The 26,628-nt window shown below is 39.7% G+C and overlaps 1 non-coding gene across 1 annotated transcript; it reads right to left on the bottom strand.

The window, feature by feature from the left end:
- Positions 1 to 11,754: 11,754 nt before the first annotated feature.
- On the bottom strand, positions 11,755 to 11,857 carry LOC149832386 (small nucleolar RNA R71). The gene has a single exon (XR_016433454.1). It is a non-coding gene; the product is annotated as a small nucleolar RNA R71 (small nucleolar RNA).
- Between the last annotated feature and the right edge of the window lie 14,771 nt (positions 11,858 to 26,628).

The raw sequence follows: 26,628 nt of genomic DNA on the forward strand, positions 1-26,628 counted from the left end.
CTTAGAATATTCGTCGAATCGCGAATATATGCTCAAACACTCTGGAAGCCATAACTTCCTATCTGAACAAAATCAAAGGATTCCTGCGAGCCAACTTTCTTAGTGGCATCAATACGAAGATAATGGCGTACTCAAAATTTTTCGGAAAAAAATCGCCGAAAACCCGAAATTCTTGCGGGACCCACAGAAATATGGGTGGGACCCACAGAAATATTTCTCAGAAAATATTCTAGAAGATTCTAGAATATTCCAGCACCTTCCAGAGCCTTCCAGCTCCTTCCAGCACCTTCCATGGAAGGGATTCTCAGAAAAGCCCAAGGGTAAAGAGGGGATTCTGAAACTTGGGGCCCAAGTTTCAGAACCTATAAATAGAGGACCCCCCCTCCTTTAGAAAATCGCCAACCCCTCTCTCTCTCCTCCTTTTCCAAACCTCCCCTACCTAGCCTAGCCCACCTGAGCCCACCTGACCTGGTCTGAGCCTGCCTGACTTAGCCTGAGCCTGCTTGACCTGGTCTGAGCCTGCCTGACCTGGTCCTAACCCACCTGACCTAGGTCTGAACCTGCAACGTGCTCGGAGTTTTCTAAAACCGACGACTCATTATCGTCTTATTCCGGTGCTAAAAGCTTTTCTAAGTTCCGCTGCAAAGAAAAAAAAAAAAGAAATCCATGAAAATTTTAACTTAGCTTTGTTTTGAAAATCCGGGGTGTTACAGTTCGCTTCATTAAACCATCTCTCTCAAGTATTTGATTGTTTGTATATAGCATATACTTTCTGAAGTAGTATCTTGCTTTAGTTCTTGGTTGAGCCCTCTAGGACGCTTCGGTGTTCACGCGCTCGCCTCGTAACTATCGTCGGATATATATGTTTGAATACGCAGTATATGCGTTCTTCAAAATAGTATCTCACTCTAGTTCTTGGTTGAGCCCTCTAGGACACTTCGGTGTTCACTCGCTCGCCTCGTAACTATCGTTGGATACAGATCTAGGTGTATATCTGCTGATACTGCCGATGCGTCTTATATCGCACAGGCCATGTAATTTACCTTTGTCGTCGTGTCGTATGATGCCAAGGCTCTTGCTTTCTGCAATTTACGATTACTGCACTTCCGATTATGCATTTACTTACGCCGTCACGTCGAACGATGCCAAGGCTCCTACTTTCTGCAATGTATTTACTTACGCCGTCGCGTCGAATGATGCCAAGGCTCCTGTTTTGTTATATATGTAGAATATTTCGTTCAGTTACACACCCTGAACAATAGTATATGCATTTCCTTTACGCCGCCGCTGTATAAAGCACAGGCTTCTGCTTATATTACATATATGGCGCGTAAGTGAGCGTTCAAATGGAGATCAAACTCCAAATCGCCAATGCAATTCCCTTACCGCTCCTCGTGCAAGAATCTGCTTGACGAATGAAGCCCCTATTGGAAAGGCTTTGCCTTTTGGCAAAATGCTCTTTACGTAAAGACTAAATCAATTACGTATGGCCTGGCTATGGCCCAAGGTTCCTGCAACCTTGATGGATGCAAAGTACGCACAACGGTGCGTATCCATTTCCCGAGTTAAGCGTAGCGATTTCCCACCAAAGAGGGGAGATGCCGCTGAAATGGATAAAAGAAAATGCACGCTTTCTCCGTTAAAGAGAGGAAGTGCTGCTGAAATTCCTGAAGGAGCTAAGAATGGCTCAGAAAGAACGTAGCAGAAGTGCTACCCAGTTATGGAATGCCTTCTACGATGTAGAAAGGTTCGTCGCACCACTGCCGGTAGAGCACAAAAGGTGTTGACAGAATGGTTGGCAGAAGTGCTGCCAGAACCAGTTAAGTGGCATAATGATATCCTTTGTTGAAACGATGTCAGAATGACTCGTCTCCCTGGCACCTGCAAGGGCACCATACTTGTAAGGGTCGTTGAGCCAAAGTAGTGGTAGCACCTTGACGAGGTCCTGAGCTCGTTGCGTAAAAATACGCCGAGTAGCCGATCCGTAGAGATCGAGTCATGTGCATGCTCATTGAGAATTATCAGACAACCAGACTCATAAGGGCCGCTGAGCCGGAGTGTGTTGTTTCCACCGAAAGAGGTGAAGTGCTCGTCAAGGCCGAAGTGCCGAGAGCAGAGTTAAGCATGCATTTTTATTAAAACCTTTGTTCCACGGTGAAAACTGTGTGGTTGATTGGGGTCGGGTACATACTTTTCAAAGGCTGCCCTATAGGCATGCAATGTTCGTCAAGTAATTGTAAGACCGGCAGGCCCCTTTCAGAATTTCTCACCGAGGAAGACGGTGATGGCGCAACCTTGAGTGACATATATTTCACCCAAACCTGATAGAGTTCATTGATGGCCTTCGTCACGCAGAGGTATGGAGGTCGTGGTTATCCTTAAATATCTAAGGATTGAACCCAACTACTGCAGTAGCAGAATGCATTCGGATACCTAGTAAGGATCTCTTCCGGTATGCTGTACCGTCCTACTAGGGGGATGCGGTCAACAAGCCTCTAGGGTATCTAAAATACATAAAATAATCAACCCCCAGATCGTCGCGTTGTCGCCCAGATATGAGTCCCCTAAGCCCAGGGGGAGGTGCAATTATCGAAACAAAGCATTAGCTTAGGTACAGTGCTACTTTGAATGTATGAGTGGATGACGTTGTTGAGTCAGTCCTGTATAACCTTTGTGAAGGTGTCATGGTCGGTATACTACTGGACCGATTGGAAAAGAACCCCATTGATATCCGTACGACTAAGTGAAGCTCGGAGAGCTGTCCTTAGATTCGTAGGATACGGATGTGCCAAGCATAAAGGCTTGAGCTAAACATCCATTCGTGACTCTGAGGAAGTCAAGGCTAAGTCGTAGAGACTTAAGAGGTTATTCTAACTCACAGCCCTGAAGAGGCTTATGCGAAGTCATGAAGACTTGCGTGGATGTTCAACTCATAGCCCTGATGAGGCTTTTGCGATATACGCTAAGTCATGGAGGCTTGAGCGTCGTATTACGAACTGCGACTCTGAGTGGTCTATGCATTTACTTGAGTTGAATAGATAGGTATTTGCCTACTTACCAGACCATCAGTGGTTCTGACCCCGTTTAATGGGGATTTCAGGTGTTGAACCTGCGTGGCGATATGCGGAGCAAGGCGGCATCGAGTTCCAGGGTTTCTCTAGACACAGTTGTACTGCTTCCTTTTTATTGAACCTTCATTGCTTTTCTAAGCAGTAGTGTTGTAATAAACATGTGCTTTCGATAAAATGGAACACTTTGGTGGTCAATGAGTTGCTTGGCCACATACCTGCAACGTACTCGGAGTTTTCTAAAAACGACGACTCATTATCATCTTATTCCGCTGCTAAAAGCTTTTCTAAGTTCCGCTGCAAAGAAAAAAAAAAGAAATTCATGAAAATTTTAACTTAGCTTTGTTTTGGAAATCCGGGGCGTTACAATAACCTTACAATCGATGCAACAACCCCTATCTCTCTTTCTAAGTAGGAAAAAATCTATCTGACTTGTATTAACCCCACTTTTAAATGTTACTAGGTGAGACTCCCTCTTCCTAAACCAAGTGTTGGATAAGATCATATCATAGGACAAACTAAAATCTAAAATCCTTTCTCCACTATCGTTTCTTTCTCCTATACCATAGCCTCCATGGATACTCTCAAATCCATCCCTACTAATGCCTACATGCCCATTAAGGTCACCGCCAATGAAAAGCCTTTCTCCATAAGATTTCCCTTGTACTACTCCATCTAAATCTTCCCAAAATTGACGCTTAGTGGAATCATCTAAACCTACTTGAGGTGCATAAACACTAATAATATTTATAATATCCGTACCTAATACTAATTTAATAAGTAAAATCCTATCACCCTTCCTACGGACCTCAACTACATTATCTATAAACTCACGACTCATAACAATCCCTACTCCGTTCCTATTCCTATTTATTCCTGTATACCAAATCTTATATCCCCAAGGTTCTATCACTTTTGCTTTCTCATCTACCCATTTGGTCTCTTGTAGACATAAAATATCAATCTTTCTCCTACACATAACATCTACTAACTCTACCAACTTACCAGTTAAAGACCCTATGTTCCAAGTGGCTAACCTAATTTTATGGTCTTGGACTAACTTCTTTACCCCCACCCGTCCAACAAAGTGAGGGAACCCTTGCCTATTTGACACCACATCCGGCCGCCGGTGTAACGAGTCGCTTCCGGGCGACGACCTAGCAACCCTTGCCCATTTGACACCACACCCGGGCGCCGGTGTGACGCGTCACTTCCGGGCGACGACCTAGCAACCCTTGCCCATTTATCACTGCCTCCGAGCCTATAGAGTACAACGCGTCGCTCAGTAGGGAACGCCTCAACAAAATTCTCATATTGGTTCATATTCATAGGGTATGACTAAGTTTTTATGCTGGCTGTCACAGGCCTACCGCAACCCTCCTCCTTTATCCGGGCTTGGGACCGGCAGTGTATAACTAAACAATTATACACAACGAAATTCTCATATTGGTCCCACACCAATTATAAAAAAATAAAAAGCAAAAGAAATAACCTCTTTTTTTGGAATTTTTTATAATATGAAGTAAAACTTGGTTTGTTTTCAAGAATTTGGAAGAAAATGGCTTTTCAGGGCAAAAATATGGATAAAGAAAATACAGAAATTTTGTAAAGAGGTTTAAAGTCTTTTTGCAAAAAGTTTTGAGATAAAATCTTCGAAATATAAAATTATGTCTCCTGACGAAATTTGAAAATCAATAAAAATATCTAGATTGTTTTCCTGAGATAAACTTTTTGTATTTCAGAGTCCTGGGGGTAAAATGGGAAGAATTGGTAATTTTGAAGACCCAGGGTTTTGAAAATCAATTTTGAAAAGTTTAAAAATCAAATCTGGATTGACAATTTTGAAAATCAGGAGTTCTGGATCTCAAAATGACATGTTGTGCAATGAAATGATATGAAATGCTCATGCAATGCTATGCAAAGACATGTTTCAAGAAATATTACTCTGAATCAGGAATTGGAAATTCTAGCTTTTTGTTAAGAGTAGAATTTTGAAATTTTGCAGTTGAAGATATTTATGAGCCTAAATAGAGAGATTTTGAGACTTGGGAATGAACTTTTTTGGCTTTCTGCAAGGTTCAATCTCAGGAAATGACCATTTTGCCCTTCATTGCTTCCGAAGAACTGAAATGTGATAATTGGTGGAGATGTCAGGAAGGTGAGTGAAAATTTGGGGTGTTTATAGATGCCCCTCCTTGCTACTAAGCCGGTTTATTGCCGAGATTAGTGGCAAACAAAAACACACCAATTTTGGGCGATATAAAAATGCCCCAGTTAGAAGGATCCGACTGGGTATAGAGATATTAGCCCGGTGAAGATGTTAGATATGAAATAGAGAATGAAGAGGAATATATTTGCTCTGTGAGAGTGAAGTTCAGATTTTTGCCCTTAACCTGGATGGGACAGAAAATGCTTTGTATGGAACGAAGCTCAGATTTGATCCTTAACCTGATTGGGGAATGAAATATCTCATTAAAATGAGACTCAGGTTTGTACCCTTAACCTGATCGGGCGAAAAATGAAATACCTCATCAAAGGAGGCTCAGGTTTGTACCCTTATCCTGATTGTGCGGAAAATGGAATACCTCTTTGAATGAGGCTCAGGTTTGTACCCTTAACCTGATCGGGCGGAAAATGGAATACCTCATCAAATGAGGCTCAGGTTTGTACCCTTAACCTGATCGGGCGGAAAATGGAATACTTCATCAAATGAGGCTCAGGTTTGTACCCTTAACCTGATCGGGCGGAAAATGGAATACCTCATCAAATGAGGCTCAAGTTTGTACCCTTAACCTGATCGGGAGAAAAATGGAATACCTCATCAAATGAGGTTCAGGTTTGTACCCTTATTCTGATCTGGCGGAAAATGGATGAATGAAATCCTCGAAAGAGGAGATCATGATGGAACCTTCTGATTTTGCATAATAAATTCGATAGAGGTTTTGCAAAAGGAAGGAAAATGGGGTCCCTAAAGCTTAAAAAAGGGTTGATTATGGGCGTCTCATTGCTAAGACTAAATCAGCTTTTGAAATTGCCTTTTGCGAGAAAATGATTGTTGGTTCGACCTCAAACCGAAATGGGACTGTCTATGGTTGGACAGTGGGGATATAGGGAAGTGTGCAAATCTGAGAGCTCGCGCTCTCAAATTATAAAAAGAAGGGAAGGAATCAAGTCCTTAAGAGGGATTGAAAATTGGTGTCAGGATGTATCAAAAACGAACATATTGCTCTCACTTCACATCAGGATAGCTAGAAAATATTGTCAAAATGCTGAGAATTTTATTGTTGATTCAAAGTATTTGAAAATGATGCATATTGTTGGAAAGGTATTTGATGATGCATAAATATCACATTTTATTAATACATTTTCACTGCATAAATGCATCATCTATATGTTTAAAGCATACACTTAGGTGCATAATATGATTATAGAGCTTGGGTTCGAATTTCATTGAAATCGGACTTAAAACGAAGGAATTATGGCATTTACAGTGTAACGGGTCAAATATCGGATCCGATTTGAGAGATTTGGATCCAGACGCCCATTTGGACTTTGGATATGGACCAAATTACATGGATTTAACCCAACTCCAGCCCACTTAAGTTTTGTAAAAACATTTTCTAAAAACCCCCTGCAGAAAGAGGCGCCCAGTAAATATTTTTATTTTAAACCTGTTTTTGTAAAATAGCCAAAAGAAGCCAAATCGCCTAAAAGGAGAGGGGCGCCCATTCCAGCCCTGTCTTTGGCTATGTTTGGATGTCCCTTGCAGTGATTCTAACTCCATCATCTTCTTCCCCTCCAGCCTTTCACGTTTTGGCCATTGAAGACCGGTCTATGCTTGATTTTCAAGCATATTTTCGATCTCTCTTGTGTCCTTTTCATTTCTTTCTTTCTCCTTGCTGTAGTTTCACCACTTTTCTGTATTTTTGCAGGTGTAGCAGAGGTGGAGACCATTAACCTTGTGCGGGAGTGCGAAACACACCAACAAGGTGAGCCGACCCTACCTCCATCCGGCTTTCTACACCCTCCGATCGAGAATCGGCTCACATTCCATCGTTGGTGGATCTCCAACGTGTAGCAGCTGCAAAGGTGTTGTTTTTTGGTGAAGACCAACATTCTCGAACTGCGTAGGACGTCCATCTCCAGCCACGGTCCGCTCTTCTTCATCCCCCCGGTCGTCGGATCTTCCAAAAGGTAGGTCTTCTTCTTCCTTCTCTTCTAGCTAAAACCGAATTGGGTGTTGGTTTTCTTTTTATTTTATTTTCTGAGTGTTTCTTGTTTTCTTTTCATTTTCAACCTTAGGATAGAGTTCGTGCATAGGCCAGCACGCTAGATTAGGTTTTCTTTCATTGCTTACACATTTAATTGGTGTTTTTCCATCGTTTTTCCCTAAAAATATGTAAATCGGCTAGAGGCTTTTCTAGCCGATTTAGAGTTTTTGTTTCCAACGTGTTCTTGGGTCTGTTCTATTGTAAATCCAATTATAAAAGTCATTTTGATTCATCTTATTTGTGGATTCGATTGTGTCTTGTGTTGGTTTCCATTTTGAAAAAGAAAAAAAAAAATCGGCTAGATTTATTCTAACCGATCTTTGCATTTTAGTTAAATTCGTGTTTTTAGGTTAGCAAGTCGTATGTTTTGCTGTTTGTTTTGCATGTTAACAGCAGCATAAAAGCATGTTAAGACATTTTATTATTTTAGGATTGGTCTAGAGAATCGTTTTTAGTATTTTGTATTTTTGGTGTTTTGGATCTATTGAAAAACAAAAAAATTACAAAAGTCGATTTTTCATGTCTTTATGTTCTTAATAAATTCCAGCATAGTGCTGTTCATGTTTGCAATTGTGGAGTTAGGAGTTCTTTTCATTATATTTTAATTTAATTTCATCAAAATAGTGGTTCCTTAGTAAGTCGTTTTTCTTTTTAGTTAAGTTTTTATTCTTTTTAAATTTTTTTTAGTCTTCTTCTTCCCCAAGGAAGGGCGGCAGCCATTAGAGCTCCCCTTGAGCTCTTGGTCGATTTTTTTAGTAATTCTTAATTACAATTAGGTAGGTGTAAATAGGTTGTCTAGGTTCAATGTATTAGAGTTTAGTGTCTTAGCCGTTTTTAGGGGTCATTTAAGTTAAGTTTTGGGGATTAGGTTAGTATTTAATCCTAGGAAATCATTTTTCTATTTAAATTCCTTTATTCCCTAGGTAAAATTAATTATATTAGTTTAGAAAGTAGCACTTTTAGAAGTTGTCAATTTTTGAGAAGTGAGGCAATTAAGGCATTGAAATTTGGAAAGTTTTGGAAAAAGTAAGTTTTAAAAATCGTGTGGGGTATTTAAAGTAGGAATTAAGTCTAGATTGCTTTTTAATAGAGAGTTACGAATTGAGCTTTGAAAAGAGATTTTGAAAATCAATTGGATTTCCAAAGTGGGTGTGTATGGTTTCAAGAAAGACTTAATTGCATTTCATTTCTTGTTGGGAAGCCAAAATCATGTATCTATCTAGGGTGGACGGTTTGACTTCTCCAAAAAGGAATTAATTTCAATTAAAGGCTTTCCCTCACCTTGGTTTTGGAAATTGCATTGATACACGTTTCCCAATTGGATTTAAAAGCTCATTAAGGTTGTAACTCCCCATTAGAAGGACGATTTTTGGACTTCTCCATTTCCAAAATTATCTTTGAATTTTTATTGGGTGCCTATCCTTCTAACCGACCTTAGTTGACTAAGTTAACCCTAGTCAAGCTTTAGTTCAACCCTTGAGTCTAGTCAAGACCGAGCCTAGGTCGAGTCCAAGACCAAGACCCAACCCTGGTCAAGCCTACTCAAGTCAACAATAGTCCAAGTCGAGTCAACCTTGATCCGAGCCTATCTCACCCAACCTAACTCAAACCGAGCTTAGTTGACTAAGTCAACCCTAAACCGAGTTCAACCTAGTCTTAATAAGCCTAAGTCCAAGACCAAGACCTAAGCCTAGACAAGTCTTAGTTCAACCCATGGTGAGTCAAGACCGAACCTAGTTGAGTCAAACCTAACCCCTACTTACTCCAATTCGAGCCTAGTCAAAGGCCCAGACCTAACCTTAGTCTAAGTCAAACCTAATCTAGGTTAAACCAAGTTAACCCAACCCTATCCAAGTCAAACCGACTCCACCTAAGTCAACCGAACCTAGTTGACTAAGTTAACTCAAAACCGAACCCAATCTTAAGTCAACCGGACCCAACTAGTTAGGCCAAGCCTAGCCGAGTCCACATTAGTCCGAGTCGAGTCAAACATAGCTCGAGCCTACCTAATCCAAACCGAGTTCACCCAAACCAACCCGAACCTACCCAAGCCAAAACCAAGCTCAGTTGATTCAACCGAGTGAATCCTAACCCTAGCCTTTGTTCTTTAGTGCATTAATTTCATTTAGTCTTATTTATTTTGATTTTTATACTAATTTAGTTTAGTTATTTAATTTATTTTTTGTCCAAAGTGTGTGTGCGTATATCGTATTTGCTTCGTATGTGGGAAATGTGTTTTGTGATTGTTTGATTGGTAGTTAGATATTATTTAACTTAGTAGTAGGATTGCATTTTATTGTCTATCATAGTTGCATTTGCATCGTTATTTAATGTAGTTTTAGTCATAACTTGCTTAGCGTATTTTGTTTGTCGTGCATTTAGCGTATTTGTAATACTCATCTGCATATGCACTGTGATATAGTGTCATTTAGACTGCATTAGGTTTAATTTACGTTTTCTAGTGTTTAAATAGATTCATAAAGTGAATAGTGCACTCAAATAAAAACCCGATTTTTGCCCTGTCGCACCAGCATTTTTTTCTATGCAAAAATTCTGTGTTTTCCAAATTTTTTTTTTCTATTCACTTTATTGACGTGTTATTTGACTGCAGACCAAATTTCAGCTCTTTCGGAGTTGATTTGGTTTGATTTTTAAGCATTTTGCGAAAACCGCTTTTTCTGGATTTCAAATTACAGGACTTTCGATATCCTGATTTTTCCCAGATTTGAAACGCTTATATCTGGAGTTCCAGATACTGTTTTTCCATTCTGTAAAAACTGTCAGTTTGTTTAATCTGTCAGTTGCAGAACAGAACAAATTTCGAAAAAATCGGACCTCGTTTTCTCTGTCAAACAGTGGTTTTACGATAACCTGTCAGAAATCTATTTTACACTAGTTAGGGGCAGTTTCGTAATTTTCTTAGTTTCGGCATTTTAGGCCTGTTTTCAGTAGTTGCTGTATTTTAGGATCTGCATCATCATCATACAGCATTAGTAGAACTAATTTAGTTAATTTTAGAATTAATTTAATATTTTATTTAATTTTTGGTTGATAAGTAGCATTTGTTTTATCATTTTCGTAAAATTAGAATTAGTCTTAGTTATTGTTTGCATTGTTAGAATAGAATACTAACTTTATTTTTTGTCTGCATTTTTAGGTTGAAAAGCATATTTATTTTCCAGTGTTATTTTCCAAGTGCGAAGAACGAATAGTGGGTGAAAAGACGAAAATACCCTTGGTGTGGAGCAGAAGATTTAATTGCTTTTTCATTTTCCTTTTATTGATTAATTGTAGTTGTATTAACTTTATAGTTGTAAATTGATATTGTTAATTAATAAATCAAATTTTCTAGAAATACCTTAATTAATTCCTGTTCCCTGAGGATTCGACCCGAACTTACCACTTTGTGGAAAGTCGGTTTTATATTTTTGGTTGACGATTTTCCAAAGTTTATTGCAAATACTTGTTTTAAAGAGATCATTTCAAAAGATCAACCAAATTTTGGCGCCGTTGCCGGGAAACGGCGAATTAATTACTTTATTTCTTAGAGTTTGATTTACTAATTTGTTTTAGTTAGTTAATTAGTTGTTTTCTTCTTAGTTAGTAGGATTAGTAAGTGAATATAGGAGTAACATAGTCAGTAAATATAAGATTCACTTAATTATCATTCTGCAAGGAGCGATTAGACAGGTGGGTTTTAGAAAAACATAGTTTGTGATTTCCTGTATTTATTTGTTTGTTTTAGCATTTTAGAATAATTTGCTTTATTATTTATTTATTTAGTTATAGAATATCTGACATAGCTAGATAGCATATCTGTTTGTTTTTAGTTACTATCATTTGTTTATTTACATTTTAGTACCTGTGTTAGTTTAGATTTAGAGTTAGGTCGTTTGCTTACATCTGGTCTTAGTACAAGTGTATGCAGGGGCGACGAGGTCTAGGAACCCCATTACACCCATTTGTTGACAACCCAGAGATAATTTTACATTCTCATCGAAGTTCGGCAACAATGGCTGACATGGATCCTCCACCTCCACCCCCAGTTCATCCACGTCCTCTGCGGGAATACTTCATTCCCACAGACTATGTTCAGGCATCCTGCATTCGGAGACCCGATGTAGGAGCGTCGCATTATGAGATTAAAGCCAGAATTATTCAGATGCTTCCCTCCTTTTATGGCCTTAGTCATGAGGATCCCTATCGACATTTAGATGAATTTCTCGAAATTTGTTCTACTGTCAAGATACAGAATTTCGATGATGATGCTTTGAGGTTGACTCTATTCCGCTTTTCATTGAAGGACAAAGCTAAGTATTGGCTAAAGTCCTTAGATTCTGTAGAAATAGAGTCCTGGGATCAGTTGCAACAGGAGTTTCTTCGGAAATACTTTCCCATTGGTCGCACGAACCAATATCGTAGAGCCATCACTAGCTTTTCAGAGCTAGATGGTGAGCGCTTTCATGAGACCTGGGAGAGAATGAAGGATCTCCTCAGGAAATGTCCCCATCATCAGGTGCCAAAATGGCAACTGGTGCAGAGCTTCTTTGATGGATTGTCTGACAAGATTCGTCAGATGATCGACTCTTCATGTGGAGGGACATTCATGCTGAAGAGCGAGGATGAAGCATGGAGGCTATTTGATACATTGGCCGAGAATTCACTCCACCATGCTTCGAGTTCTCATTCTGATAGAGCCACACCCAGCATTCAGAAGAAAGCTGGTGTTCTTGAGATTGGTCCATCTACTGCACTACAGTGCAAGGTAGACATGATTTCTCAGAAGCTGGACCAGCTTCTCTCAGGACCATCCAGTACACAGCAGGTGTGTACTCTTTGTGCCAGTCCGGCACACGAGATCATTGAGTACCCTTCTGCAGCTCAGTACCCTTCTGCAGCTCAGTACCCTGAATTTGTTCAAGAACAAGTTCAGGCAGCTCAGGGTTACGTCAGACCGCCGAATAACCCATTTTCATCGACATATAATCCGGGTTGGGGTAACCATCCCAATTTTTCATGGAAGACTCCACAGTCTTCTACGCAGATACCTACATTCTCTCAGCCAGTTCGGCATCCATCTTTTACTCAGCCATTCCAAAGACCGAACTATTCTCAGTTTTCTTCTTCTTCAGTCACTCCCCCGATGCAGCAGGAGTCTGCTCCGCAGACATCTTTTGAGGAGAGACTTCTCTAGGCATTCCAAGAGGTGAAAACCTCTAATCAGAATGCCTTCGAGAAGTGTAGCCAGATTTTGAGCTCGCATACGCAGTCCATTGCGAAGTTAGAGTCGCAAATGGGACAGTTAGCTAAGGCTATTAGTAGGAGACCTGAGGGTACATTGCCGAGTCAGGCTATCATGAACCCGAAAGGTAAGGACCAGATGACTGGAGGCCTATTTCATACTGAGACACAGCAACAGGCAAAATCAGTTATGGCCTTGAGGAGTGGACGTGAGTATCACGTCGAGAGCAGAGAGCGAGAGAGTAGAGAGAGGATAGAGGAGCCAGAGACCATTGTTTCACCTACGTCGGCTCGGCCATCATTATCATCCCCATCCTCATCTTCATCTTCATTATCTTCATCATCATCATCTTCATTCGCAATGCAGAAGAAGGATAGGGGTGAGCCTTCTCGCAAAGAGGAGGAGCCAGCAGAGTATATTCCCCCACCACCCTATCCCAAAGCATTAGAGTCTCCTGGATATAGAGGGAAGCAAGGTGCGAAGATCCAGGACATGCTTGACATCTTCAAGCATGTGCAGATCAACCTACCTTTGCTCGATGCGATTCAGCAGGTGCCGGCATATGCCAAATTCCTGAAGGAGCTATGTACGCAGAAGAGGAAATCTAGAGAGCGAGTTCCTAACACGGTCCATCTGACTGAGCAGGTGAGTTCAGTACTTCAGCATCAGACACCACCAAAGCTCAAGGACCCTGGAGCCCCTATCATTGCTTGTACTATAGGTAACATCCGGATAGAACGCGCATTACTCGATCTTGGAGCAAGCGTGAACATTCTGCCCGGGTATTTCTTTGATTCTTTTGGGCTAGGAGAGATGAGATTGACTCTGATTACCCTTCAACTGGCAGATCGTTCTGTCAAGGTACCGAGAGGTGTCCACTAGAACAAAGCAGTAGATTAGCGATGACCACATTTTGTCGCTAATCCGTCGCTAACATGGTTAGCGACGGATTAGCGACAACGAGGCGACAATATGTTTACGTCGCGAATATTTCGACGCTAACTGGCGACGGAATTATTCTGTCGCCAGGTCCGTCGCTAATTGCGACGGAATAACGAGCGCTATATTCCGTCGCCAATCCGCCGGTACTAAACGACGACCACGGCTTGGCGACGGATTTACTTCCGTCGCTATGCCGTCTTTAGATTAATATAAATAGCGACGGATGGTTCCGTCGCTAATCCGTCGCAAACACGAAAAAAAATTTAAAAAAATTTATTTTAAAATTAAATACCGAGCAATTTCTATTTCCTGTACAATTTATATTTCCTGTAAATAAAAAACAAACCACAAAAAAAAATTCATATAACAAGAATCTACAAAAATTAATCGTTCCACCTTAAAATTAAGAAGTTTAATTATTTACAATTCAATAATTACAATTAGGAAACATAAAAAAAATAGAACTTTAACACAGTCCTCTAATCATCGCCAAGATTTTGTGCATCTTCTTGTTCATTGTCTTTATCTGTCCCTTCATCTCCACTACGCTGATTATCGCTAGCAGCCTACACAAGAAAAGAATAGTCAGTATTGATAAACAAAATATAATGAAATAAATTACACACTATATGTGATTCTATCATGTGCTCATGTGTGATCTAAGGCAATAAAAAAACTCTATATGTGATTCTATCATGCTCATATGTGCTCTAAGGCAGACAAAAAGTTATATATATATATATGTGATTCTATCATGCTCATATGTGTGCTAAGGCAGTCAAAAAATTGAATATGTGATTATAGCATGTTCATATGTGTTCTAAGGCATCTAGAAAAACTCTATATGTGATTCTACCATGCTCAGATGTGCTTTAAGGCAGGCAAAAAACTATATATGTGATTCGATCATGCTCGTATGTGTGCTAAGGCAGTAAAAAAATTGAATATGTGAATATAGAATGCTCATATGTGCTCTAAGGCAGGCAAAGCAAAAAATTTTATACGTGATTTTATCATAAATGATATATAACATGTTCATATGTGTTCTAAGGCAGTAAAAAAACTCTATATGTTATTATAGCATGCTCATATGTGTGCTAAGGCAGTCAAAAAACTGAATATGTGATTATAATATGCTCATATGTGTTCTTAGGCAGTTAAAAAACTGAATATGTGATTATAGCATGCTCATATGTGTTCTAATGCAGTCAAAAAAACTTTATATGTGATTCTATCATGCTCATATGTGTTCTTAGGCAGGCAAAAAAACTTTATATGTGATTATAGCATGCTCATATGTGCTCTAATGCAATAAAAAAACTCTATATGTTATTATAGCATGCTCATATGTGCTCTAAGGCAGTCAAAAAACTGAATATGTGATTATAACATGCTCATATGCGTTCTTAGGCAGTCAAAAAATTGAATATGTGATTATAGCATGCTCATATGTGTTCTAATGCAGTAAAAAAAACTTTATATGTGATTCTATCATGCTCATATGTGCTCTAAGGCAGACAAAAAGTTATATATATATATATATATATATATATATATATATATATATATATATATATATATATATATATATATATATATATATATATATGTGATTCTATCATGCTCATATGTGTGCTAAGGCAGTCAAAAAATTGAATATGTGATTATAGCATGTTCATATGTGTTCTAAGGCATCTAGAAAAACTCTATATGTGATTCTACCATGCTCAGATGTGCTTTAAGGCAGGCAAAAAACTATATATGTGATTCGATCATGCTCGTATGTGTGCTAAGGCAGTCAAAAAATTGAATATGTGATTATAGCTTGTTCATATGTGTTCTAAGGCATCTAGAAAAACTCTATATGTGATTCTACCATGCTCATATGTGCTTTAAGGCAGGGAAAAAACTATATATGTGATTCGATCATGCTCGTATGTGTGCTAAGGCAGTCAAAAAATTGAATATGTGATTATAGCATGCTCATATTTGCTCTAAGGCAGGCAAAGCAAAAAAATTTATATGTGATTCTATCATAAATGATATATAGCATGTTCATATGTGTTCTAAGGCAGTAAAAAAACTATATATGTTATTATAGCATGCTCATATGTGTGCTAAGGCAGTCAAAAAAACTGAATATGTGATTATAATATGCTCATATGTGTTCTTAGGCAGTCAAAAAACTATATATATGATTCTAGCATCCTCATATGTGTTCTAATACAGTCAAAAAAACTTTATATGTGATTCTATCATGCTCATATGTGTTCTTAGGCAGTCAAAAAAACTTTATATGTGATTATAGCATGCTCATATGTGCTCTAATGCAATAAAAAAACTCTATATGTTATTATAGCATGCTCATATGTGCTGTAAGGCAGTCAAAAAACTGAATATGTGATTATAACATGCTCATATGTGTTTTTAGGCAGACAAACAGTTATATATGTGATTCGATTATGCTCATATGTGTTCTAAGGCAGACAAAAAACTGAATATGTGATTATACCTGAGAGGGACCTGGAATCGAAGATCCCCTATCCTCAACAGCGGCCTTGATCTCATTTCGGAGAAAGGGGGCGACGGTGTATTGGAAGTAGTTATTCAGTGATTCATTAATGATCTCGCGTACATCATCACTGGAAAGAATAGTCGGCTGCTTGGAGCTTATGTCGGCGCAAGAAGTCGGTGAGCCGTAACTGGAAGAACCAATAACCGGTGAAGTGTTCATATTACTCCCAAACCCGAACACGCGACCTTTTTTGGGTTCACCTGCTGCAGTCACCCATGCTGTAGGATCAAATGATGGATGTTGAGTAGCGTCATCGCCATATCGCTCTACCATCTGTTGCTCATATGCCTCCTACAAAATAATGTTTAAAGTATTCATTAATAATTAATGATAACATTATGATAACTTGCATATATATTGCAATGATTATTAATAGAATTAATACATACCGTTGTCGTTCTCGCCTTCTCTGATACAAAGACTCCCGTGGTCTTCCGTTTATGTGTTTCTATAAACACATCTTTATATGGTACACTGCCTCCTTTTTCTGCTTCCTGCGAAGTTAAATGACAAAAGATTTAGTACACAAGTTTGCAACAATACTTATAAAATTAATATTATATATTGATGAGTTACCATTTTATTTAAGTGGCTCCCAAATGTCTTAGATCCACCTGTGTGTAGATGGGCTTCAGGCATCTTCGATTGATTTTGTGCAGCCTTCGCAGAGCGATTTCTAAATGCATCTCCCGCCCACTTATCGCACATTTCATCCCAGTAATCTCTCCTGATAGTAATAGGACCATGGCCCTTCCACAGTAATGGATCATCTACTACGCCAGATGCTTTTTTTGCTGCAGTCTTCATAGTGTGCAGCATGTCTGCAAATTGATTGGCAGCCACCTTCTGCCACACCTTCCTTTCATCATTTTCTTCCACCGTAGTTGCGAAGCGATTCGAAGCCTATAAATATTTCCAGTCATTCTGTAGACATTGATTAAATAAATTAACTATGAAACACATTAACTATGAGGAACAACTATATACCATGAATGAGGACCACAATCTGTCTAACACCTCCTTTGGGTACTCTTTCCATTGAGCAACTGGTCCTGGTAGATGTTGAAGAAGTAAATTCCTAATCTCTCGTACTACTTCTTGTGGCTCAAACCTCGTGCTGCACATGAATTGTTACACAGTAAATATCAATATAAAATATTTAAAAGATATGCAATAATTGAAAACAAAATACTTATGGTCGATTATCGATATACACTATTCGAATGAGTCTTCTTGTGTCAGCCTGAGAAGACCTTGTTTCCTGTGTTGGCTGTTGACTTGTGTGATCAACTGGTGTAGGTGGGTCGTGTACAGGCGCAACATCATCTGTAAAAAAATACATTAGAAATTCTCAGAATGCGCATTTGAACTAATCAAGCATCCAATTAGTTATATGATATACCTATCACAGGAGCCCGTGAAGATGAAGGCTGAGCCTGGCTACTACTGGATGAGCGACCACTATAACCTCCACGAACCATATTCTAACAAATAACATATGTCATACAATACATTCAAATAATTCACATCAAGTATTACAATGCATTCAAGTCATTCACATCAAGCATTGCAATGCATTCAAATAATTCAAATCATTCACATCAAGTATTGCACTAATTCAAATCATTCGTTTCATAAATTATAATACATTCAGATAATTGAAATCATTCACATCAAGTATTACAATGCATTCGAATCATTCGTATCAAGTATTACAATACATTCAAATAAAAATTTTAATCATTCACACCAAGTATTGAAATACAACTCACATCAAGTATTACAATGCATTTAAATAGAGGTTTGTAGTATAAGATTTTGCTCACTAGTTTGGGAATTCTTCCTCGTCACTAGTTTGACTTTCTTCTTCTTCTTCTTGTTCTTCTTCTTTTTCTTCTTCTTTTTCTTCTTCTTCTTGTTCTTCTTCTTCATTGTTTGCCCATCTACTTGGTACATCATTTGGATCACATTCCTCTATGAATGTTTCATCGGCCAATGGAGATATGACATGCATATCATGCGCAACATCGTGACCATAAGCGAAGTCATAGACATCATCTGATTGATAGTAATCACTGTCTTTAGCTAACTCATCTTCCTGTAAGTGATCATACTCGGGGTATAGTTTGGATTTCACCTTGTAAACTGCCCACCATTCATTTCTATCTGACTTTTTTGTACTCGGATATGAAGTATAATAAACTTGTTGAGCTTGCGAGGCTAATATGAATGGTTCATATGTTCAAAACCTGGATTTATGATTCACTTCCACAATGCCTGAAGCTTTGTCGAGTCTTGTTGCAATTGGATCAAACCAATGACACTTGAATATCGTAACCCTGTTATTCATGCCTAAGTAAGTCAACTCCATTATTTCCTCTATAACACCGTAGTAATCATGTTCATTTTCACCGTAGCTACTACCCTTGACACACACACCACTATTTATCGTTGATTTGTTTATACCGTAGTCTTTTGTATGGAATCGATAACCATTTACGATATACCCGTTGTAGCATTGCACAACTTTGGTTGGACCATTTTCTAAATCACATATTTCTTGATCTTTAACATCACCATGGCGAACCTACGCACAGACATAAACAATGATTGTGATCACAATCAATTAAGTAACTTAGTGTTGTTTATAAGTACAAAATTTATGTTAGCTTCTTTACCAACTGTTTCAACCACTCCACAAACTTAGTTTCACGTTCTTTTTGTACTTCTGCATCAGTGAGATGTGAAACTTCGCTTTGCAACTCCAGATCAAATCATCTGCAAACCACAAATACTTATATTACCGAGCCATGTATCCACATATAGAACATAAAAGGATTTATAATTGAGTTGCATATACATATACTTACTCGATGTATGGGTCGATCGCTGAGCAATTAAAAAGAATATAGATGTGTGCTGCATCTTGCTCTCGATCTGTCAATAGCCTTGATCGGCAACTACCAAATGCATGCCCAAGTGATTGAAATATCGACAGCTTGTCAGCTACAGTTACTTGTTCTCCATCATCGTTACGGGGCGGGCATGTGTAACGTGTTGGAATATGAGGTTCGAAGTACATAGATGAGAAATTTGAAATCTCTTCTAAAGTGTACGCCTTACAAATAGAGCCTTCTACTCTTGCTTTATTATGAACCTTTTTTTTAGGTCGAACATGCATCTGACAAGAATATACATTTCAAATTTTAAATATCTGTCATTAAAGAGACAAATATAAAAAAATATATACCTTTTAAATGGGTACATCCATCGATATTGCACAGGGCCACCAACCCTTAGTTCATATGGCAGATGTATGATCAAATGTTCCATAACATCGAAAAATGTTGGCAGAAATATTTTTTCTAACAGACAAACAGTGGTGATGACAGAGTCCTCGAGATTCTTTACATCTGATACAACGACCTCCGATGCGCACAATGTTCTGAAAAATCCGCTCAACTCAGACAATACCCCCCATATAGGTTTGTCTAACATATCATGGAATGCTAGGGGTATCAATCGTTGCATAAAGATATGACAATCATGGCTCTTCAACCCATATAACTGTCCATCGTTAATCTTCACAGCCCGAGCAATGTTAGAGACATATCCATCTGATATTTACCCGATTCGATTTGTAGAACCACATTCACCCGTGCATCAAAATCGTTTCTAAATTCTTCTCCATGAAATGTCCAGTTTTGATAATCACTCACAAAACCCTTCCTGTATAGGTGATGTCTAACGCCATGAGGTTCTACAAATCGATTATTCTTACAAATCTTGTAGGGACACCTAATCCGACCTGTGGGATCTACTGTACTGACACTTGCCGTTGCAAATTCAATAAAACTGTCAACACCATCCATATATTCATGCGATAACTCATTGTCCACTATCCTACGGTACATCCATTCACGGTTTGCAGTCATTTTTTCGTATGATGTTGCGAATAGTATCCTAACCAGTTAAAAGAGAACCATCAGAATGCTATGATGAAGAAAATATCAAATTTATCATGCAATATATGATGTCATACAATCACAAGAATTATGATACATGCAATGATAACTTAATATTTTCATGTGCAAACTATTCATGACACGATACATTCATTTGAAGCATGCTTTCAATATACAATTTCACATGGTAGACATAATCAAATTGAAAGTAACTACATGTAAGCATGGATACAATCACATCAAACATTGCAATACATCAAAATAATTCATATCAAACAAATCTTAAACATGTACCTGCAGCAAACACACTTCAATATCCAACTAACTACTACCATGCCTAGCATGGACTCCGTACTCCAAAAATAAGAACACTTCCATATTCATACATTAAAATCATGCTCAGCATGATCTCCGAACTCCAACAAAGCAGTCCTAGATATCAACAACTAAGTGAGTGTGTGAACAATAAAGTGTTACATTCAATAAATTAAATAACATGTGATGCGCTTGCATCACTTACTCACCACGGGTATTTACCCGATTTGCATTGTTTTTGTCACTTACTTACCATGGGTGGCGGGGCACAAGCGAGTTCCGTTGAGAAATCTGCACAAAAAAAATGATGTTTTAAAATGAAGTCACCATGAAAAAAAACTGACTCTAAACAAATGATTTATAAAGGTAACTATTTAGTTACAGGAGGTGAATCAAATACCATGAAAAAAAATGGTATCTCACTCTAAACAAATGATTTATAAAGGTAACTATTTAGTTACAGGAGGTTCATAGATTTTGAAAACATTCATAAACATGATTTGCGAATGTCGTATTATATTTGCGAACGTACGTTGAAAAAACTAGTTAAAAGAGATTCACATATTTTAGGTGCAATTTGCAAAAATGATTTGCGACAATCATATCATATTTGCATACATACTATGAGAAATATAGTTAAAAGAGGTTTGCAGATTTTTGATGACATTCACAAACATGATTTGCGACAATCTTACCATATTTACAGTCGTACCTCATAAGTGTTTATTTAAAAAAGGTTCACATTTTGAACGACATTCACAAAAATGATTTACGACGATCATACCATATTGGTGGACATACGTTTTGGAGTATATGTTAACACATTTTGGGTGATGCAAAAAACTATTTGGGAAGGTCATACCATATTTTCGAGCATACGTCAAGAGTGCTTAATTAAAGAAGGTTTACATATTTTGTGTAATGTTCACAAAAATAATTTACGATAATCATACTATATTTAATTGCAGAACAAAAATATCTTTAAAAAGTCGAGAATAAGAGGATTTTGGCAAATTGTTAAAACATTTCAGAGAGAATGCACCATTTTGAAACACTTTATTGACCCCCGGACAAGGCAGGGGGTTGACCCCCGGCCGGACACGGCAGGGGGTCGACCCCCTGCCGGACATCAAAAGGAGTTGACCCCCTGCCAGACACGGCAGGGGGTTGACCCCTGGCCGGACACGGCAGGGGGTCGACCCCGACCGGACACGGCAGGGGGTTGACCCCCTGCCGGACAAGGCAGGGGGTTGACCCCCTGCCGGACATCAAAAGGGGTTGACCCCCTGCCGGACACGGCGGGGGGTCGACCCCCGGCCGGACATGGCGGGGGGTCGACCCCCCCCCCCCCCCCAGCCAGACACGGCAGGGGGTCGACCCCCTACCAGGGTTGACCCCCGGCCGTACACGGCAGGGGGTCGACCCCCTACCGGGGTCGACCGTCTGGCGGAGTCGACCCCCTGCCGAAAAACGCAGGGGGTCGACCCCAATCCATTTAACGGTGAAATACCTGCGGTTGCTCCGGGCAGCGGCGGCGGCAGCGGAAGGTTGACGGAGATCGACTTCCGGCGAACGGTGGGGGCCGGCAGAGAGGTCGATGGGATGTATAGGGCGGCAGGAGGGAGAGGGCGGCGGGCGGGAGCAACGAAAGGAGAAAGGAAAAAGAGGGCTGGGATTAGGGGTAATGCGACATTTAGCGACAGCTTAGCGACGGATTAATTCCGTCGCTAAGCCATCGTAATTCAAAAAATGAAAAAGGCGACAGAAAATATTCCGTCGCCTAGGCCGTCGCTATTTTGCGATGGAATTTTAGTCATCGCAATTCCGTCGCTAACTGCCGTATTTATTGCGACAAAATATTCTCTCGCACAATCCGTCGCTACATAGCGACGGATTTTGCGAGGGAATATAATCTGTCGCTAGTTTCGTAAAATTCTCCAAATATAGCGACGGATTCATGTCTCTCGTTAATCCGTCGCTAAGTAGCGACGATATAACTCCGTCGCTAAATTCCGTCGCTAATCAACTATTTTTTTGTAGTGGTCTTGGAGGACGTGCTAGTTAAGGTGGATGACTTTTATTTTCCAGTCGATTTCATTATTCTTGATATGGAAGGAATAGATAGCCAACACCAGACTCCGATTATTTTAGGCAGACCATTCTTGGCGACGGCCAATGCGTGCATCAACTGTAGGACCGGAGCCATGGATCTCTCATTCGGCAATAGGAAGGTAAAGCTGAATATTTTTAATGCCGCGATGGGACCAGCAGGAGACATGGACTGCTTTCATGTAGATATTGCTCATGAGTTAGTGGAAGAGCAGCCCGAGTTGTATATTACTGAGGATTCTTTAGATCTATACCATATAGAGAAGAATAGTAGTGTAGATAGTGTAGATGTGTCTAGAGTGTCGTCAAAGAGACCACCTTGGGGAGATGTCAGGGAGCCTCTTCCACCACTTGCGGAGACCCCCGCCAAATCGTCGATCGAGTCACCTCCGAAACTTGAGCTGAAGCCCTTACCAGATTCACTCAAGTATGCTTATCTCGAAGATGATAAGACTCTGCCTGTGATCATCTCATCCCTACTCACTGAGGAGCAGGAGCAGAGACTGCTGACTATTCTTCGAGAGCACAAGGCAGCGATTGGCTGGGGAGTTGCTGATCTGAAGGGGATTGATCCTTCATTCTGCATGCATAGAATCCATTGTGATGAGGAAGTCAAGCCATTTAGGGATATGCAGAGAAGGCTAAATCCCAACATGAAGGAAGTGGTGAAGAAAGAGGTGGTGAAGTGGTTGGATGCCGGAATCATTTACCCTATTTTTGATAGCCAGTGGGTCAGCCCGATTCAGGTTGTGGTGAAAAAGTCAGGACTCACTGTGGTTGAGAACGAGAAGGGTGAGAGAATTCCGATGAGAACCACCACAGGATGGCGAGTCTGCATCGATTATAGGAAGCTGAATGTGGCAACTAGGAAAGATCATTTCCCATTGCCATTCATTGATCAGATCTTAAAGAGACTCGCAGAGCAGAGCTACTATTGCTTTCTATATGGATATTCAGGATACAATCAGGTAGCTGTCCATCCTGACGACCAGGAGAAGACCACGTTTACATGTCCTTATGGCACCTTCGCGTTTACACGTATGCCGTTTGGGCTCTGTAATGCCCCGGCCACTTTTCAGAGGTGCATGCTTGCTATCTTCTTGGACATGATTGATGATGTGATGGAAGTTTTTATGGACGACTTTTCAGTGTATGGCTCTTCTTTTGAAGATTGCCTCCAAAAACTTACTCGAGTACTGAGTAGGTGTGCAGAGACAAATCTCATTTTGAGTTGGGAAAAGAGCCATTTTATGGTCCAGGAGGGGATTGTGCTCGAACACATTGTGTCCAAGCGTGGCATTGAGGTTGACAGAGCGAAGGTGGAATCCATTTCCCGTTTGACTCCACCCACCTCTGTGAGGCAGATTCGATCATTTTTAGGGCATGCGGGTTTTTATAGGCAGTTCATAAAAGATTTCAGTAAAATCTCTCGACCGCTATGTACGTTACTGGAGAAAGACCAGCCCTTTGTTTTCGGTGTGGATTGTATGAAGGCCTTTGAGATTCTCAAAGAGGCCTTGATTACTGCGCCCATTTTGAGACCTCCAGATTGGAATCTCCCATTTGAAATTATGTGCGATGCGTCTGATTATGCTATGGGGGCCATTTTAGGACAACACATTGATAGGAAGCCCTATGTGATCTACTATGCGAGTAGAACTCTGTCTGATGCTCAAATGAATTATACTACGACAGAGAAGGAGCTACTTGCAGTAGTTTTTGCATTGGATAAATTCAGATCCTATTTACTCGGTTCGAAGGTGGTTGTCTATTCTGACCATGCTGCATTGAAATATTTGTTGAATAAGAAAGACACCAAACCAAGATTGATTCGTTGGGTCCTACTACTACAGGAGTTTGATCTCGAGATTCGAGATAAGAAGGGAAGCGAGAATGTAGTAGCAGACCATCTTTCCAGACTGATCGTAGAGACCACGCAGGATCAGAGGCCGATCAGTGATTCTTTTCCCGACGAGCAGATCATGTCAGTCAGTACACCGCAGTTACCTTGGTTTGCAGATATTGTGAACTATTTGGTTTCGAGGCAGATACCTGAGCATTGGAACAAGAATGAGCGTGAGAGATTCCTATCTCAGGTGAGGCACTATTATTGGGATGAACCAGAGTTGTTCAAATACTGTGCAGACCAGATCATTAGGAGATGTGTTCTGGAGGAGGAGTACCAGTCCATTCTGAATTTTTCCCATTCATTAGCCTGTGGAGGGCATTTTAGCAGTAGGAAGACGGCTGCAAAGGCTTTGCAGTCAGGATTTTATTAGCCCACACTCCACAGGGATGCGCATGAGTTCTGTAGGCGATGCCTGCGATGTCAGCAGATTGGAAACATGTCCAAGAGGGACATGATGCCCTTGCTTCCGATTTTGATAGTCGAGATTTTTGATGTTTGGGGCATTGATTTCATGGGACCATTTCCGCCTTCATTCGGAAATTTATACATTCTGGTGGCGGTTGATTATGTGTCCAAGTGGGTCGAGGCTGTGGCAACCAAGACCAATGATCACAGAGTAGTGCTTAAGTTCATTAAGCACAATATTTTCAGTCGTTTTGGTGTGCCACGTGCGATGATTAGCGATGGTGGCAAGCATTTTAGGAATGTACAGATAGCTTCTCTGCTGAGAAGATATTCTGTCAATCATAGATTCACCACTCCATATCATCCGCAGACTAGTGGACAGGTTGAAGTGTCCAATAGGGAGATTAAGCGAATTTTAGAAAAGACAGTTCGCCCGGATCGCAAGGATTGGTCCCAGCTCTTAGATGATGCACTTTGGGCATATAGAACTGCATTCAAGACTCCCATTGGCATGTCCCTGTCTCGCCTTGTATTCGGGAAAGCATGCCATCTTCCTGTCGAGCTAGAGCATAGAGCGTACTGGGCTATCAAGAAATTGAATTTTGACCTTACCCAGGCTGGCAAAGAGAGAGCGTTGCAGCTCTCAGAATTAGAGGAACTCAGGAATGATGCGTATGAGAATGCCAAATTATACAAAGCTCGCACGAAAGTATTTCATGATAAGCATATTGTCAGGAAAGTGTTTGAGCCAGATCAGAAAGTGTGGCTATACAATTCTCGTTTGCATTTATTCCCAGGGAAGTTACGATCGAGATGGACAGGTCCTTACATTGTGAAAGAAGTATTTCCCCATGGAGCAGTAACATTATTCGATCCTATGACCCAAGGTACATTCAAGGTGAATGGGCAAAGATTGAAGCCCTTTATTTCAGATGCCCTGCAGGATGGTGAGTGTGAGATAGTGCATCTTGGTTGATATTTTGGAATGCTCTTTTTTTAAAACAATTATTTTCAATAAAACTTTGGAAAATCGTCAACCAAAAATATAAAAACCGACTTTCCACAAAGTGGTAAGTACGGGTCGATCCTCAGGGAACAGGAATTAATAACTACAATTCTAGAAAATTTAATTTATTAATATCAAATGGCAATCTACAATTATAAAGTGAATACAACTACAATTAAGCACTAAAAGAACACTAAACAAGCATTCAGTCTTCTGCTCCACACCAAGGGTATTTTTGTCTTTTCGCCACTTAGAGAATCTTCTCACTTGTATAATAACCTTGGAAACTAAATATGCTTTTCAACCTAAAAATGCAGAAAAGTACAAAGTTAGTTTTCTATTTTAATTATGCAAACAACAACTAAAACTATATCTAATTCTACGAAAATAATAAACAAATGCTACTTATCAAACAAAAATTAAATAAAATACTAAATTAATTCTAAAATTAACCAAATTACTTCTACTAATGCTGTATGATGATTATGCAACTTCTAAAATACAGAAACTACTGAAAACAAACCTAAAATGCCGAAATTAAGAAAATTACGAAACTGCCCCTAACTAGTGTAAACTAGCAATCTGACAGGTTATCGGAAAACCACTGTTTGAGAAGGCAAACGAGGTCCGATTTTCCCGAAATTTATTCTGTTCTGCAACTGACAGATTAAACAAATTGACAGTTTTTACAGAATTGAAAAACAGTATCTGGAACTCCAGATATAAGCGTTTCAAATCTGGGAAAAATCAGGATATCGTCAGTCCTGTAATTTAAAATCCAGAAAAAGCGGTTTTCACAAAACGCTTAAAAATCAGACCAA

The sequence above is a fragment of the Nuphar pumila genome, chromosome 7 (genome assembly GCF_984573655.1).
Source record: "Nuphar pumila chromosome 7, dmNupPumi1.hap1.1, whole genome shotgun sequence".
NCBI classification, from domain to species: domain Eukaryota; kingdom Viridiplantae; phylum Streptophyta; class Magnoliopsida; order Nymphaeales; family Nymphaeaceae; genus Nuphar; species Nuphar pumila.